At 38.2% G+C, this 15,347-nt stretch overlaps 1 protein-coding gene across 8 annotated transcripts in view; it reads right to left on the bottom strand.

Annotated features, from left to right (window-relative positions):
• The window catches only part of BABAM2 (BRISC and BRCA1 A complex member 2), a 400,157-nt gene that overhangs the window by 361,288 nt on the left and 23,522 nt on the right, over positions 1-15,347 (bottom strand). The gene's annotated exons all lie outside the window — the stretch shown is intronic.

The raw sequence follows: 15,347 nt of genomic DNA, 5'->3' as shown, positions 1-15,347 counted from the left end.
GAAACACTAAGAATTTTTTCTCATATATATTCAAAGAACAATGTTTTAAAAAAAATTTTTTAATAAAAAATAAACACCATTCACAATCAAGCATCTCCTTTGGGCGTGAAGATCAAATTATCTCCCTATCTTACACAGCTTAGCAACTGAAGTTATTAATAGAACAGGAAATCCTCAGGATTAATCTGATTCTAGTTTGTTTGAATAACTTGTTCTTTTTCAATTGTGAAATCAGTTGTGACATTCACTGTTGGGCTACATTTTGTATTCTTTACTTTATGCTTTAACGAGGACTAAAAGGTGCTTTATGCTCTGCCCCTTCACCTTCCTCCCGTCCTCCCGACCTCCCGTGAACAGCTGGTTCCAGCCACCCTAGGGTGTTAAAAAGTACATTTCTTCATCTGAGTGATTCGCTCACTGATTTTTTTTTCACTTAGGTATAAAGATTTACTGAGCATTGTTGTATGTGTTAGGAATACAACATGGACAAGACAAACAAGATTTACCCTTCCAAGGAACTTAAATTCTGACAAGGGAAAAAGAAGCAATAAACAAGAGACAAAGGTATAAAGATGGTTCAAGACTGTTAAATGTTGTGAAGAAAATAAAACAGTGTCGCAGTCAACAGGAGCTACAGGGCACTGGAAGACTGGGGAAGACCTCCCTGGGAGGAGGTGAAATCCGAAACCTGCGTAACTATCACCAAGGGGCCTACCAGGGCGAGTGCTGGGCCAGAGCACTCCGGGCAGAGGAAACAGCTGGTGCAAAGGCGTGAAGGCAGGAACAAGTCTGATATATCTGGGGGAAGAAATCTTGATATGTCTGGGCGATGCAGCTAGAGCAGAGTGAACGAGGGAGAGAACAGCAAAAGATCAGGACAAGGGCGAAGCCAAGGGACAGATCTCAAAGAGCCTTGCAGGTGGTGGCAATTAATTCAGATTTTATTCCAAGCACAAAGGAGGGTTTTAAGAAGAGTAATATTATCTGATTCTATGCTTTTTAAGAGATCAACCATATTTACTGTATGGAAAAAGAGACTATAAAGATGTCCAACAGAAACCAAGAGGAGTGAGTTTCAGGAAAGAAAAGATGATGGATACTTGGACTCAGGGAGCAGCAGTACCAATGGAGAGATGTGGATTTACTCACTGGGGACGACTAGGAGGGGAACAAGTTTAGGAAAAAGAGCAATCAAGAGTATACAGTGTGAGACAACAGCCAAATCGTATATGGAAACAGAGCCAGAGCAATGGGTGGGCCAGCCAATCCATAAGGGCCATGAAAACATCATGGAAAAGACAGAAGAAAAATCTGCCAAAACTCACCTTAGAGCAAGCGCTGTATATTGTTGAAAAGACCACTTACTTGGTGTGGGGACAAGGGCAGGGGTCATACTCCCCAAAGAGCATCCCCAAGTTAAAATGGCTAATCTCCAGTTAACTGCAGGTTTCTGTTTTGCTAAGAGGAATATACAAATTTGGGGCCAAGAACTTAACAGTTCAAGGCAACAGGGGAAAGACGAAGCTGCCATTAGCAGGTCTCTCTCTCCTAAACAGCACTCAGCTTCTCTCATGAAATGTTAAACAAATATTTAAAATATCTATTATGAAAAACTAATTAATTAATTAATTAATTAATTAAATATCTATTATGTTCTATCTTCCATATTACCCAAGATAAACAGCTTTATGGGAAACAAGCCAATGTCATGTTAACTAAAGGTTCTTTTAAGATTAAACTAAAAATGTCTCCCCTTCTTTAAAATTACCTCTGTCTAAAATTGGTTTTGGTCAGGGGCGCCTGGGTGGCTCAGTCGTTAAGCGTCTGCCTTCGGCTCAGGTCATGATCCCAGGGTCCTGGGACGGAGCCCTGAATCAGGCTCCCTGCTCAGCGGGGAGCCTGCTTCTCCCTCTGCCCCTCCCCCTGCTTGTGTTCCCTCTCTCACTGTCTCTCTCTGTCAAATAAATAAATAAAATCTTCAAAAAATAAAATAAAATTGGTTTTGGTCATGTATTTAATTTACTGTGAAATTTCAAACCACATTCAAGGACGGCATTGGTTTTTCTGCTACTCAAAAAAGGGCATGGGTTAAAAAAGATCGAAGAACACATATGAATAGAATGATTTCCACTTATGGAAAAGACAGATCTGTGTGTATGTCTATGCACATAAACAGAATTCAGAAGGAGAGTCACCAAAATATGGCAGGATTTGGAGTAATTTTTACAACTTCCTTTGATTACCTTTCTGCATTATTTTGATTTTTATGATGAACATGGACTACTTTATAATTATATAAATATTTTAAAGTTAAGTAGTTCCTTTTTATATTTGACTAGATGGCTTGATTGATCATTTATCTTTTTCCTCTAAAGAGCTTCACTCTTTTTTGAGAAGGAAAAACTGCAAGGGTAATCTACTAATGAATTCCTCAAGTAAAATATATACAGAAGTCTTTATATTGTGACATTACAAAACTTCACACGGCTAATATTTATTTCCCTCATGGTTCCATTGGGTCAGAGTTTGGGAATGGCCTGACTGAGCAGTTCTGGTGTAAGGTCTCCCAGGATATTGCAATCAGACATCATTAACAGATAACTAATATAGTGGAGTTCATTCATCTAGAAAATCATTTCCTTATATAAGTATGAAAAAGCTACTAAAATAACAAGCAGCTGGCTTCATTAAAATTATATTTGTATAATGGCAACTTGTCCTAACACAGGTCTAAGATTTAAAAACCAATATTCCAAATTGAGTATCTCTCAATAAGAAGATAATTTTAAATGGTTTAAAAATTGCTGACAATCTAAATGTAACCTCAAATTTGTCCCTCAACTAAATTTCCCGAGTGCTTACCCCTTGTCAGGGACTGTGCCAGGTACACAGAATACGGCAGGGATGAACAACAAAAAAAAATCTTGGTATTATATTGGAAAAAAAAGTTTTTGCATGAAGAACTATGCTCTAAAAATATATCTTTTACTGGGAATGCACCATTTTAAAGTTTAACACATGGGAGAACAAAGGGAGTTAAACTACCACATTCTGCAGATGATGCAAGTGGGAATTATCAAGTGAGAATTTCTGATAACATCAGAACAGGTAGTTTACCTGTGGTGCTTTATTACAGAAAATAGAGGCAGCTAACCACAGATACAGTAAAATGCTAAGCATAACACCCTCCACATACTCTTGTCTCGACCATCTCTTATCTCACATCTAATCACATGATTCCCGAGATTACTATTTCTCTATTTTCCAATTGTTATTTGTCTTCCCAACCAGGTCTTAAGGTTCTTGGTGCTAGGGAGTCTGGGTGGCACAGTCAGTTAAGCATCTGCCTTCGGCTTCAGGTCATGATCTCAGGGTCCTGGGATCGAGCCCCACATCGGGCTCCATGCTCAGTGGGCAGTCTGCTTGTCCCTCTCCCTCTCCCTCTCCCTCTGCCCCTATATCCCCCCATGCTCTGTCTCTCTCTCTCTCTCAAATAAATAAAATCTTTAAAAAAAACTGTTTTATACTTTTTTAACGTCCTAGTGTAGCATCTAACATAGTACTAAGCATCCAGCACTGATGACGTATTAGCATCTACTTATCATAAACTAAACCCAGAAATTGTCATTTTACAGATGATGACAGCGAAGGCCAAGGGTCTCACAGGTGCTCAGTGAGAGCACTGGGAATGGAAACCACTTTCATGGCACTCTTAGTCTCCCTAACCTAGGCATCTCTCAGTCATCTGTAAAATCTCCAGCATCCAGCACTGGTGTCCAGGACGTGGATACTCCAACAAGTACATAGGCAAAGGTTTGCCAAATGAATGCATAAACTTGACTCCCAGTCTTATGCTCTTTTCATGACAAAAACTGATGATTTAACTGGAGTTGGGAAGATGCTCTTATCCTCACCTCTGAGATAAAAGTGTGATTATTTGTAAAAGGTCCTCCCTTTGAAGAGCTATACATGTGACCCAGAATTTGTATTTAAAGTCACTTCCTAAAATTATTCTATTTTCCTGATAAATAATAACAGGCACTAACATTTGTTGAGCATTTGCTATGTGGCAGGTACTATTCTAAATTCTTTAATTAGACTGAACTATTTAAACCACAGTAACCTTCAGAGATAGATGCTATTATTACCTCCATTTTACAGATGAGGAAACTGAGGCACATTACAGAGCTTGGATTCCAACCCAGGATGTCTGATCCAGGGCCCATTTTCTTAAACACCACTCTAAATCATCTCTCAATAATTAAAGGGGAAACCATCAATTAGTAAAAAATGAGAATTAAAATTTGTCAATAAATGCCATTGTATTAAGTACCTAAAATAATGAAAAGTAAAGGCTGACAAAATGTTGGCAAAAAGACTGTTCTACCATTTGAGCTTTAGTGACGTGAAAATGATTTATCAGTAATAAGTATTAGAACTGTATACGCCATAAATCAATGATGCAAAAGTGGGAATAAGGTGCTTCTAATTTGATTAAATAGGCTCTGCAATGTTAACACTACTGACTTATTTAGCAAACCCTTTAAACAAACAGTGAAAATAAATTCGGATTTGAATCATTAACTTATTACTTGTTCATAGTTCCTGAGATCTGATTCAAATTATTAAGGAATCACTATAAACAGGAAAAGTTGGCAATTTCACTGCGGCTTATAGGGTTTTAGTGACAGCCAAGAATTAATCTGAATTAACAAAGTTATACAAAGGTATTCTGCAACCTTTAAGACATTAGCATTTTTAAGAGAATGCAAAATAAAAGCAAAATACATGTTTTCTAATTTAATACTAAACCTATTATTGGATATGCTTTCTGGAAAAAAGCATGATTTAAACCATTTCTCCTCTCCGAGCCATCTGAAAAGAACAAAGTAGATGAGTCCAGGGTTCCTTCCCTGAGTCTACATCAGTTTCCTTTATGCTATTAATTTACCATTTGGCCTGTTCTCCTACAGAGCTTCCTGTTTTCTTGATAATGACGTTGGTGCTTAACCAACAATATTCACCAGCAGCTGAGAAGGAAGTCCTCAGCTTTGGCAACCTAAAATCACAGGTAACTGTGAAACAAGATCAGCTCAAAGACCAATACTGGCTGCTACACAAACGTGAAGTCACAAAAATTAGAGTGGATTCTTGTTAGCTCCCATTCACAACTGTTTCATTTTACAGAATTTCTTTCTTCTGACTCCACTCAGACCAAAGCAGTTGCAAAATTATCATAGCTTCTAGGCTGAAAGGCAGCAGCAAAGAAGCTGGAAGAGTGCTGCAGGCTATCTCAACAGCTACCAAAGCATCTGCAAAATAGGCATCATCTGCACTTCTGCTGCACAGGATTGTACACCCTCAGCCTTAGAAGGGAATTATGGCCCATCAAAACCCACTAGGTCAAGTTTTGGCTTTCTGAGGGGACTCATGAATTAAAATAGGTAAAAGAAGGCCAAAAAAACGGCACCGAGAGAGATTTTTTACATCATTCAAAAGAATGGCACTGCTTGCTCGATGACAGATGATGTTCCCGATACACCAAATACAACCTCTACATCTTTAAAGCCTGGAATCTACTTCTAGGCCCTACTAGAAAGTGATGGATTCAATCCTCAGCATAGGATTCCAAAATGCCATTACCAAAATATGTGACTCAGCTCAGAATGTTTTAAAAATTGTAAAATTAAAATATTAAAAAAAAATGTGTTTGCCAGTTTATGTGGCATCAGCTGTTATTCTCAGTTTATATGCTGTGTCCGCATTTATAAATGACAGACTTCAACTCTAAAGTAGGGAATATTTTTGTTAGTAGGTGTTCCTATAACAAAAATGTGCTTTAAATTACAGTATGATTCCAGTAGGAAAGAGGGGCTCAAAAACTATTTTTAACAGTTAACTAGGAAGGGGGAAATCTTAATATTTTGAGATGGATGCTTAGCTCATTAATATTCAACCTTTCTTATTTTCTAATACGTGCACTTAATTCACTTTGTTAACAGAATAAAAGAGAAAATAGGATTATCTCAATTAGTGCAGGATAAATGTTTGATAAAATTAAACATCTATTCATGATTTTAAAGACTTTGCACATAAGGATCAGAAAGGAACTTCCTTAATATAATAACGGCCAACTACAAAAAAAACCTACAACAATATCACATTTAACAACAAAATGTTACATTTTTCCCTTTGAGACAGAGAACGAGATGTTACCCCCTCTCACCACTTTTATTCAACATTGTACCGGAAGTCCTACCAAGGGCAGGCAGCACAGGAACATAAGGGTATAAATATTGGAGAGAAAGAAATAAAACTATACTTATGTGTAGATAATATGACTGTGCATATAGAAAGCTTTTTAAATCTTCATAGGCATTATTGGAAATATGTGAGTTTAGCAAAGTTGCTGGACAAAGGTCATACACAAAAATCAACTATAGACTGTATACGTGTATCTACACACCATCAACAATCAGCTTAAAAATAAAAACTTTTAGAAAGATGCCAACAAAAATAACATCAGGGGCGCCTGGGTGGCTCAGTGGTTAGGCGTCTGCCTCCAGCTCAGGTCATGATCCCAGGGTCCTGGTATCGAGCCCCGCATTGGGCTCCCTGCTCGGCGGGAGGCCTGCTTCTCCCTCTCCCACTCCCCCTGCTTGTGTTCCCTCTCTCGCTGTCTCTTTCTCTCTGTCAAATAAATAAATAAAATCTTCTAAAAAAATAACATCAAACTATCAAATATATAGAAATGTCACAAAAGATGTGCAAGATCTCTATGTAGAAAGCTATTATTAGAAGAAAACAAATAAACAAATACAGATATGTTCATAGATTAAAAGACACATAATGAAAAGATGTCAGTTGCCCTTAACTGATCTGGAACCTGAGAGGCAGATTTTAAAATGTAAATGGAATGTCAGGAACCAAGAAGAGACCAGATTCTCTTGAAGAAGAAAAACATGACAGGATTACACACAATAGCCAAAAACTGGAAGTAACCCAAGTGTCCATCGAGACTGATGAATGGATAAACAAAATATGACATATATGTGTAACAGAATATTATTTAATAGCCTTAAAAAGGAAAGAAATTTTGACACATGCTACAACATGGATAAACCTTGAAGATATTATGCTAAGTGCAATAAGCCAGTCACAAAAGGACAAATACTGTATGATTCTGTTCATATAAGGTACTTGGAGTTATCAAATTCAAAGAGAGAAAGTAGAACGGTGGTTGCCAGGAGCTGAGGGAGGGTGCAAAAGACAGTAATTTAATGGGTATAGAGTTTCAATTTTGCAAGAGGAAAAAGTTCTGGAAATAGATGGTAATGATGGTTGCACAACAATGTGAATGTACTTAATGCTATGAACTGTACATTTAAAGATGGTTAAAATGATAAATTTTATGCATATTTTACCACAACAAGGAAAAAAACTTAACAGGAGAATTTGCCCTACTGGATATCAAAAATTATTATAAATCTTAGTAATTAAAATATTGATACTGATACACAAAGATAGACAAAGACAGAATAGAGTCCAGAGACAGGTCTTCATATAACTGGACACTTAATTTATGATAAAGGCATCTCTGTACAGTATGGAAAGGAAATTGTTTTCAATAAATGGTGCTGAGTCAGCCAGAAATGCTTATAGGGAAAAATATGAAACTTGATCCCTACCTCATAATTAACAAGAATCAAGTCCAAGTGAACTGAAGTTCTGAATGGGAAAAGCAAAAGCAAAATATTTTTAGAAGACAATGGGAGGAAGGTTAATTGGGTAAATAGAAGAATATCTTCAAGAATTTGGGGTGAACAAAAATTCCCAAAAAGTACTACTATGAAGGAAAAGATGGGTTAACTGGATTATATTGATATTAGATATTCTGTTCATAAAAAAAAAAATTAGAGTGAAAAAACAAACCACAGGGGTGCCTGGGTGACTCAGTCGTTACGTGTCTGCCTTCGGCTCAGGTCATGATCCCAGCGTCCTGGGATGGAGCCCAGCATCGGGCTCCCTGCTCAGTGGGAAGCCTGCTTCTCCCTCTCTGGCTTCCCCTGCTTATGTTCCCTCTCGCTATGTCTCTCTGTGTCAAATAAATAAAATCTTTAAAAAAAAAAAAAAAACCACAGAGAGAAGATATTTGCAACATATAAAATTGATATAAAATATATAAAGATCTCCTATAAATTGATAAGAAAAAGACAAGTTAGTAGACCTGAAAGAACACTTCATAAAAAGGAATCCAAATGGCCAATATACATGAAAAAGTGCTTAACCTAATTAGTCACAAAAGAAATGCAATTTAAATCTACAATAGGCATCACATCAACCCATCAGGGTGGCTAAAATCAAACCAACACTACCAAGTGGGATTAAAAACTGGTCCTATGGCATAACTATATTTCATAAATAAGTATGCATGTATTGAGGGTTCATAAACAAATTATTTGAGGTGCATAATCAAAAGTTTAGAGATCACTGCTACAAGAGTACAGAAAGGAGTATCTATTCTCTAGAACCTTGAACTGTAAATCAGAAGACAAAAATTAAACCTGTGAAAATCAAATAAGTACAATTTAAATAACAATTCAAGACGACAATAGGAACAAGTCACAAAGCAATTAACATGATTAATTGCCAAATTAGTGGTTAAAGAAAATAAGCACAATAGAAGTTGCCAGAGCAGAGAAACCACTTTCAGCTGGGGTAATCAAGGAAGGTTCACTGGAATACGACTGGCCTTTAAGAATGCATTGGATCTGGTCAAGCTAGGTAGGGGAAAGAAAATATTTACTTACCATTGTCCTTAAATAAGGACAAAACCAAGGAGACAGAAACTCAGCCAGATTGAAAGCTCTGTAAGGAAACAGTCTATTACACCCTGGATCCCTTAGTGCCCAGCAGCCCACCTGCTGGCACACAGGAGGCACCTGATACCTGCCGCATAAACAGTGCAGGTGAGTGAGCTGGAGATGACAAGCATACTCCAAGGTCATGTCAAAGTCAAAAATTACATAACTATCCTGGACTGTTTTCCTATCCAACTGTGGGGATGCTGGTCATTCTTCTATTAATAAATATTTTAAGAAATCCCCAGGGGGGACTGCCTGGGTGGTTCAGTCAGTTAAGCGGCTGCCTTTGGCTCAGGTCACGATCCCAGGGTCCTGGGATTGAGACCTCCCCCCTCCCCCCCACCCGTGTGGGGCTCCCGGCTCAGTGGGGGTCTGCTTCTCCCTCTCCCACTGCCCCCCCTCTGTTTATGCACACTTGCGCGTGTGCGCTAATAAATAAATAAATAAATAAAATCTTAAAAAAAAAAAGAAATCCCCAGGGACAAAGCCAACTTACATACAATTTCTATCCATTTAATGTGCAATATAGTTTTATAAAAAGTAATTTTTATACTAAACTCTAATTTGTTCAGTAAAAATATTCCTGTAAACTTTTTATTTTTAGGTCATCACTTTCAATCCTTGACCCAAAACATGTCCTAAATGGATATATTCCCAATTCTCTGAATTCTGAGGGCTTTATATTTTATACCATTTGTATATTAGGTATCTAAATCCCAATCTCAATTCCTGCTCCTCAAAGGGAAGGACTGGAAAGAAGCTTGGCATGGAGCTCAGATTTTCAAGGGTATAAATTAGCAGAGCTGTGATCGTTCCCTTACTGGCTTTCCTGGTGTTTGCTTCATTTATATTTGCATCTCTTCAGTGCCTCACACTAAGTGCTCAGTATATGCTTTTCGTATGAAAAATATATTTAAGTGAATACGAACAGTACAAGGGCAGGATACAGAAAAGAACAGATGGAAAACTGGTAGAGGTGGGGGGAAGAACAGGGAGAAGAAAAAAAAAACGGAAGAATGAGCTGTTGTGAAAACAGAGAAGGTGGAGGGGGAAATGGAGAAAGAGAGAAAGTGGAAGAGTGGAAAAGAAGGGAAGGGGGAATTCATAGATTCTGAAGTGCTATTACAGGATTCTCCTTCCTGCTGCTGAAAGGTGCCTTCTAAGGATGGAAGAACAGATATTTTTTATTTTTTTATTTTTTTTAAAGATTTTACCTATTTATTTGAGAGAGAGAGCAGAGAGAACACGAGTGGGCAGGGTGGGGGCAGATGGAGCAGAGGGAGAGGGAGAAGCAGACTTCCTGCTGAGCAGGGAACCCAATGTGGGGCTCAATCCCAGGACCCTGAGATCATGACCTGAGCTGAAGGCAGATGCTTAACCAAATGAGCCAACCAGGTGCCCCAAGAAAAGTTTTTTAAATCCTCAAACTCTTCTACTTAAGTGATTACAAAAAGATGTAGCACCTGCCATATGAGCATATCTGGAACTACAGGGTAATGGGATAAATGCGCATCCATGTATTTGGGGGTTTTCAAAAGAAAGAGTATGAAAGTGGGATATCTAAGTGGTAGACAGGGAAGAAGAGACTAGAAGGAGCTGTCAGAGAAAAAACAAAAAGGGGAAGCCTCTAGTCTAGACCAGAGGCCTTCAAAATTTTTTACACACAGTAAGAAACTTTTAAATCACTATTTTATATCACCACTTGCTACACTGTACTAAGCATGTATGTACATATACGTGTGTATGTATTTGTATGTATATGTAAACTAAAACAAATTTTTATGCAATACTTAGCCTTATTACATGAAATGCACAGATATTTTTTGTTCAATTTTATTTCATATTTTTTAAAATTCAAATTAAGACCCACTAAAATGATTTCATGTAAAATGATCCACACCAGTGGATCACAATTTACCAATGGTTTGCAACACACAGCTCTATCCAACACAACCTCACGGAATGTAGCTTCCAGAAAAATGAAGATAACAGTGCTCTACTCCACATTGGTCAAAACTATTTCTTGAACACTTCAATCAGTTGTAGGTGTTACACTTAAAACAAGAACAAGAACACAGGAATTCAGTAAAGTGGCAGGATATAAAATCAGTGCACAGAAGTCAGTGGCATTCCTATACACCAACAACAAGACAGAAGAAAGAGAAATTAAGGAGTCGATCCCATTTACAATTGCACCCAAAACCATAAGATACCTAGGAATAAATCTAACCAAAGAGACAAAGGATCTTTACTCAGAAAACTATAAAATACTCATGAAAGAAATTGAGGAAGACACAAAGAAATGGAAAAATGTTCCATGCTCATGGATTGGAAGAACAAATATTGTGAAGATGTCAATGCTACCTAGAGCAATCTACACATTCAATGCAATCCCCATCAAAATACCATCCACTTTTTTCAAAGAAATGGAACAAATAATCCTAAAATTTGTATGGAACCAGAAAAGACCCCGCATAGCCAGAGGAATGTTGAAAAAGAAAAGCAAAGCCGGCGGAATCACAATTCCGGACTTCCAGCTCTATTACAAAGCTGTCATCATCAAGACAGCATGGTACTGGCACAAAAACAGACACATAGATCAATGGAACAGAATAGAGAGCCCAGAAATGGACCCTCAACTCTATGGTCAACTCATCTTTGACAAAGCAGGAAAGAATGTTCAATGGAACAAAGACAGTCTCTTCAACAAATGGTGTTGGGAAAATTGGATAGCCACATGCAGAAGAATGAAACTGGACCATTTCCTTACACCACACACAAAAACAGACTCAAAATGGTTGAAAGACCTCAATGTGAGACAGGAGTCCATCAAAATCCTAAAGGAGAACACAGGCAGCAACCTCTTTGACCTCAGCCGAAGCAACTTCTTCCTAGAAACATTGCCAAAGGCAAGGGAAGCAAGGGCAAAAATGAACTATTGGGACTTCATCAAGATAAAAAGCTTTTGCAAAGCAAGGGAAACAGTCAACAAAACCAAAAGACAACCGACAGAATGGGAGAAGATATTTGCAAATGACATATCAGATAAAGGGCTAGTATCCAAAATCCATAAAGAACTCATCAAACTCAACACCCAAAGAACAAAGAATCCAATCAAGAAATGGGCAGAAGACATGAACAGACATTTTTCCAAAGAAGACATCCAAATGGCCAACAGACACATGAAAAAGTGCTCAATATCGCTCGGCATCAGGGAAATCCAAATCAAAACCTCAATGAGATACCACCTCACACCAGTCAGAATGGCTAAAATTAACAAGTCAGGAAACGACAGATGTTGGCGGGGATGCGGAGAAAGGGGAACCCTCCTACACTGTTGGTGGGAATGCAAGCTGGTGCAGCCACTCTGGAAAACTGTATGGAGGTTCCTCAAAAAGTTGAAAATAGAGCTACCATATGATCCAGCAATTGCACTACTGGGTATTTACCCCAAAGATACAAAAGTAGGGATCCGAAGGGGTACGTGCACCCCGATGTTTATGGCAGCAATGTCCACAATAGCCAAACTGTGGAAAGAGCCAAGATGTCCATCGACAGATGAATGGATAAAGAAGATGTGGTATATATATACAATGGAATATTATGCAGCCATCAAAAGGAATGAGATCTTGCCATTTGCAACGATGTGGATGGAACTGGAGGGTATTATGTTGAGTGAAATAAGTCAAACAGAGAAAGACATGTATCATATGATCTCACTGATATGAGGAATTCTTAATCGTAGGAAACAAACTGAGGGTTGCTGGAGTGGGGGGTGGGGTGGAAGGGATGGGGTGACTGGGTGATAGACACTGGGGAGGGTATGTGCTCTGGTAAGCGCTGTGAATTGTGCAAGACTGTTGAATCTCAGATCTGTACCTCTGAAACAAATAATGCAATATATGTTAAGAAAAAAAAAGAAGAAGAAGAAGAAGGTAGCGGGAGGGGAAGAATGAAGCGGGGGAAATCGGAGGGGTAGACGAACCATGAGAGACGATGGACTCTGAAAAACAAACTGAGGGTTCTAGAGGGGAGGGGGTGGGAGGATGGGTTAGCCTGGTAGTGGGTATTGAGGAGGGCACATTCTGCATGGAGCACTGGGTGTTATGCACAAACAATGAATCATGGAACACTTCATCTAAAACTAATGATATAATGTATGGGGATTAACATAAGAATAAAAAAAATTTAAAAAAAAAACAAGAACAAGAACAAAAAACAAACAAAAAAACAAAAAACAAAAACAAAAAAACGGGGTGCCTGGCTGGCTCAGTTGCTAGAGCAGGAGACTCGATCTCAGGGTCGTGAGTTTGAGCCCCACACTGGGTGTAGAGATTACTTAAAAATGAAATCTTTAGAAAAAGAAAAAAAGCAGAAAATGTAACTATTGCATACATTTTGCTAGATATAAGATTCATGTTATCTCCTGCCTATAGCTGATACATAAGATTTTCTTTAAACCCAGGGTGGGTTACTGACCCATAAGAGGGAAATAACTATGTATATAGGTGTATATGTGTATACATTGTACACAAGTAAGAAATAGCTTTTCCTTTTTTATGTCTTTTTTGCTGGTCAGGATTTTTTTTAATGATTTGATTTTATTATTTTTTGTTTTATGGCTTCTGGGCTTGTGATAGAATGGTCTTCCTCACTCTAGTATTTTTTTTTTTTTAAGATTTTATTTATTTATTTGACAGAGACACAGCGAGAGAGGGAACACAAGCGGGGGGGAGTGTGAGAGGCAGAAGCAGGCTTCCCGCGGAGCAGGGAGCCCGATGCAGGGTTCGATCCCAGCACCCTGGGATTATGACCTGAGCCGAAGGCAGATGTTTAACATCTGAGCCACCCAGGCACCCCTCACTCTAGTATTTTAAAAACTACCACATATTCTTCTTATAGCTAAATGAAATTTTTTTAATGTGGCATATCCAGTAAATAATATAATTTAATCATGAAGACTTTAAAATAAATACCATTATTATACATGTAAATAACCATGGTCATTGCCAAAAACTAAAAATCTATAATGTCAGGGATTCAAAATACATTCTAAAATACTGGCATTTTATGAGAAAGTACCTAATAAGTTCTTTACATATATTCTATATTTTAAAGTCACTAGAACAATTAAAGAATATCTTCTTGACTATATATATATATATATATTCCTGACAGATTCCTGAGTTAATTCCTATAGGCTATCACTATGGAAGAAATAACATGCTGATGCATTTCACTGGCCTGGCCAGACATAAGTCATCTTTAGATATGAATCACATAATATTTCCTCTCTACTTAGCAGATCAATGTTTTGTGATGGTGAATTGGCATAAAACTTATTCTTTAAAATGATACTCTCGGGCGCCTGGGTGGCTCGGTCGTTAAGCGTCTGCCTTCGGTTCAGGTCATGATCCCAGGGTCCTGGGATCGAGCCCCACATCGGGCTCCCTGCTCAGCGGGAAGCCTGCTTCTCCCTCTCCCACTCCCCCTGCTTGTGTTCCCTCTCTCGCTGTCTCTCTCTCTGTCAAATAAATAAATAAAATCTTTAAAAAATAAAATAAAATAAAATGATACTCTCAATTTAATTTGTTCTCAGGATCTTCTACAAAATATGTGGAATTCTAGATTTTTTTTTGGTATGTAATGGGAAATGTGCTTTATACTTTTTTTCCAGAAATTTATGCATTAGCCTATCTGCTTTTCTGATTACTAACATTTCTCCAACTAAACCATACAGATCCTCTCCTTTTTTATTTATTTACTCTTTCTTTTCACCTCATTCAGTTCTAGATGTTACACTTTAAGGACAGAGACTAACTGGATCTCACTGGAAAGAAGCCAGCAAGGATGCTGAAAGGACACAAATCACCTGGTTATAAGCAGTGACTCCATGTTAGACTACAGAAGAGAAAAATACAACACACAATAGCTAGCTAGCTTCATTTATTTGAAGTGTTGTCACATGGAGGATGGATTAAGCTTGTTCTACATTGTGCCAAGAGGTACAAGTGACACAAAAAAGGGTTTCAGTCAACATAGGAAAGCCCTTTCTAACAGTATCTGCAGCCCAGCAAGTGGCCTTGGGCGTCAGGGGGCTTCCCTGTGAAAAGACAGTCACCTGGCAGGGAAGTCTAGAAGGGGCTCATTCAGCACATGGTGGTCATTAGAGTTTAATGCCTCTAATCCTGAAATTCTATAATTCTCAACTAGATTAAGATAATATTATACTATAATATGACTTCTAAAGCCAACACCATTTCTTTATTAAGTTTTTAAAAAGAAATGAATTCTGGGGCACCTGGGTGGCTCTGACTCTTGATTTCCGCTCGGGTCATGAGATCAAGCCCCATGTCGGGCTCCACCTTCAGCAGGGAGTCTGTCTGAGATTCTCTCTCTCTTCTCCCTCTGCCCCTCCCCCCACACTCTCTCTCTCACTCTCTGGCTCTCTCTCTCTCTCAAACAACTCTTAAAAAATAAAAT

The sequence above is a fragment of the Mirounga angustirostris genome, unplaced genomic scaffold (genome assembly GCF_029215605.1).
Source record: "Mirounga angustirostris isolate CCGP_5_RB_7025 unplaced genomic scaffold, mMirAng1.0.hap1 SCAF_10, whole genome shotgun sequence".
NCBI classification, from domain to species: domain Eukaryota; kingdom Metazoa; phylum Chordata; class Mammalia; order Carnivora; family Phocidae; genus Mirounga; species Mirounga angustirostris.
Note: the sequence above shows the minus strand (reverse complement) of the source record. Positions and strands in the feature narration are given on the sequence as shown.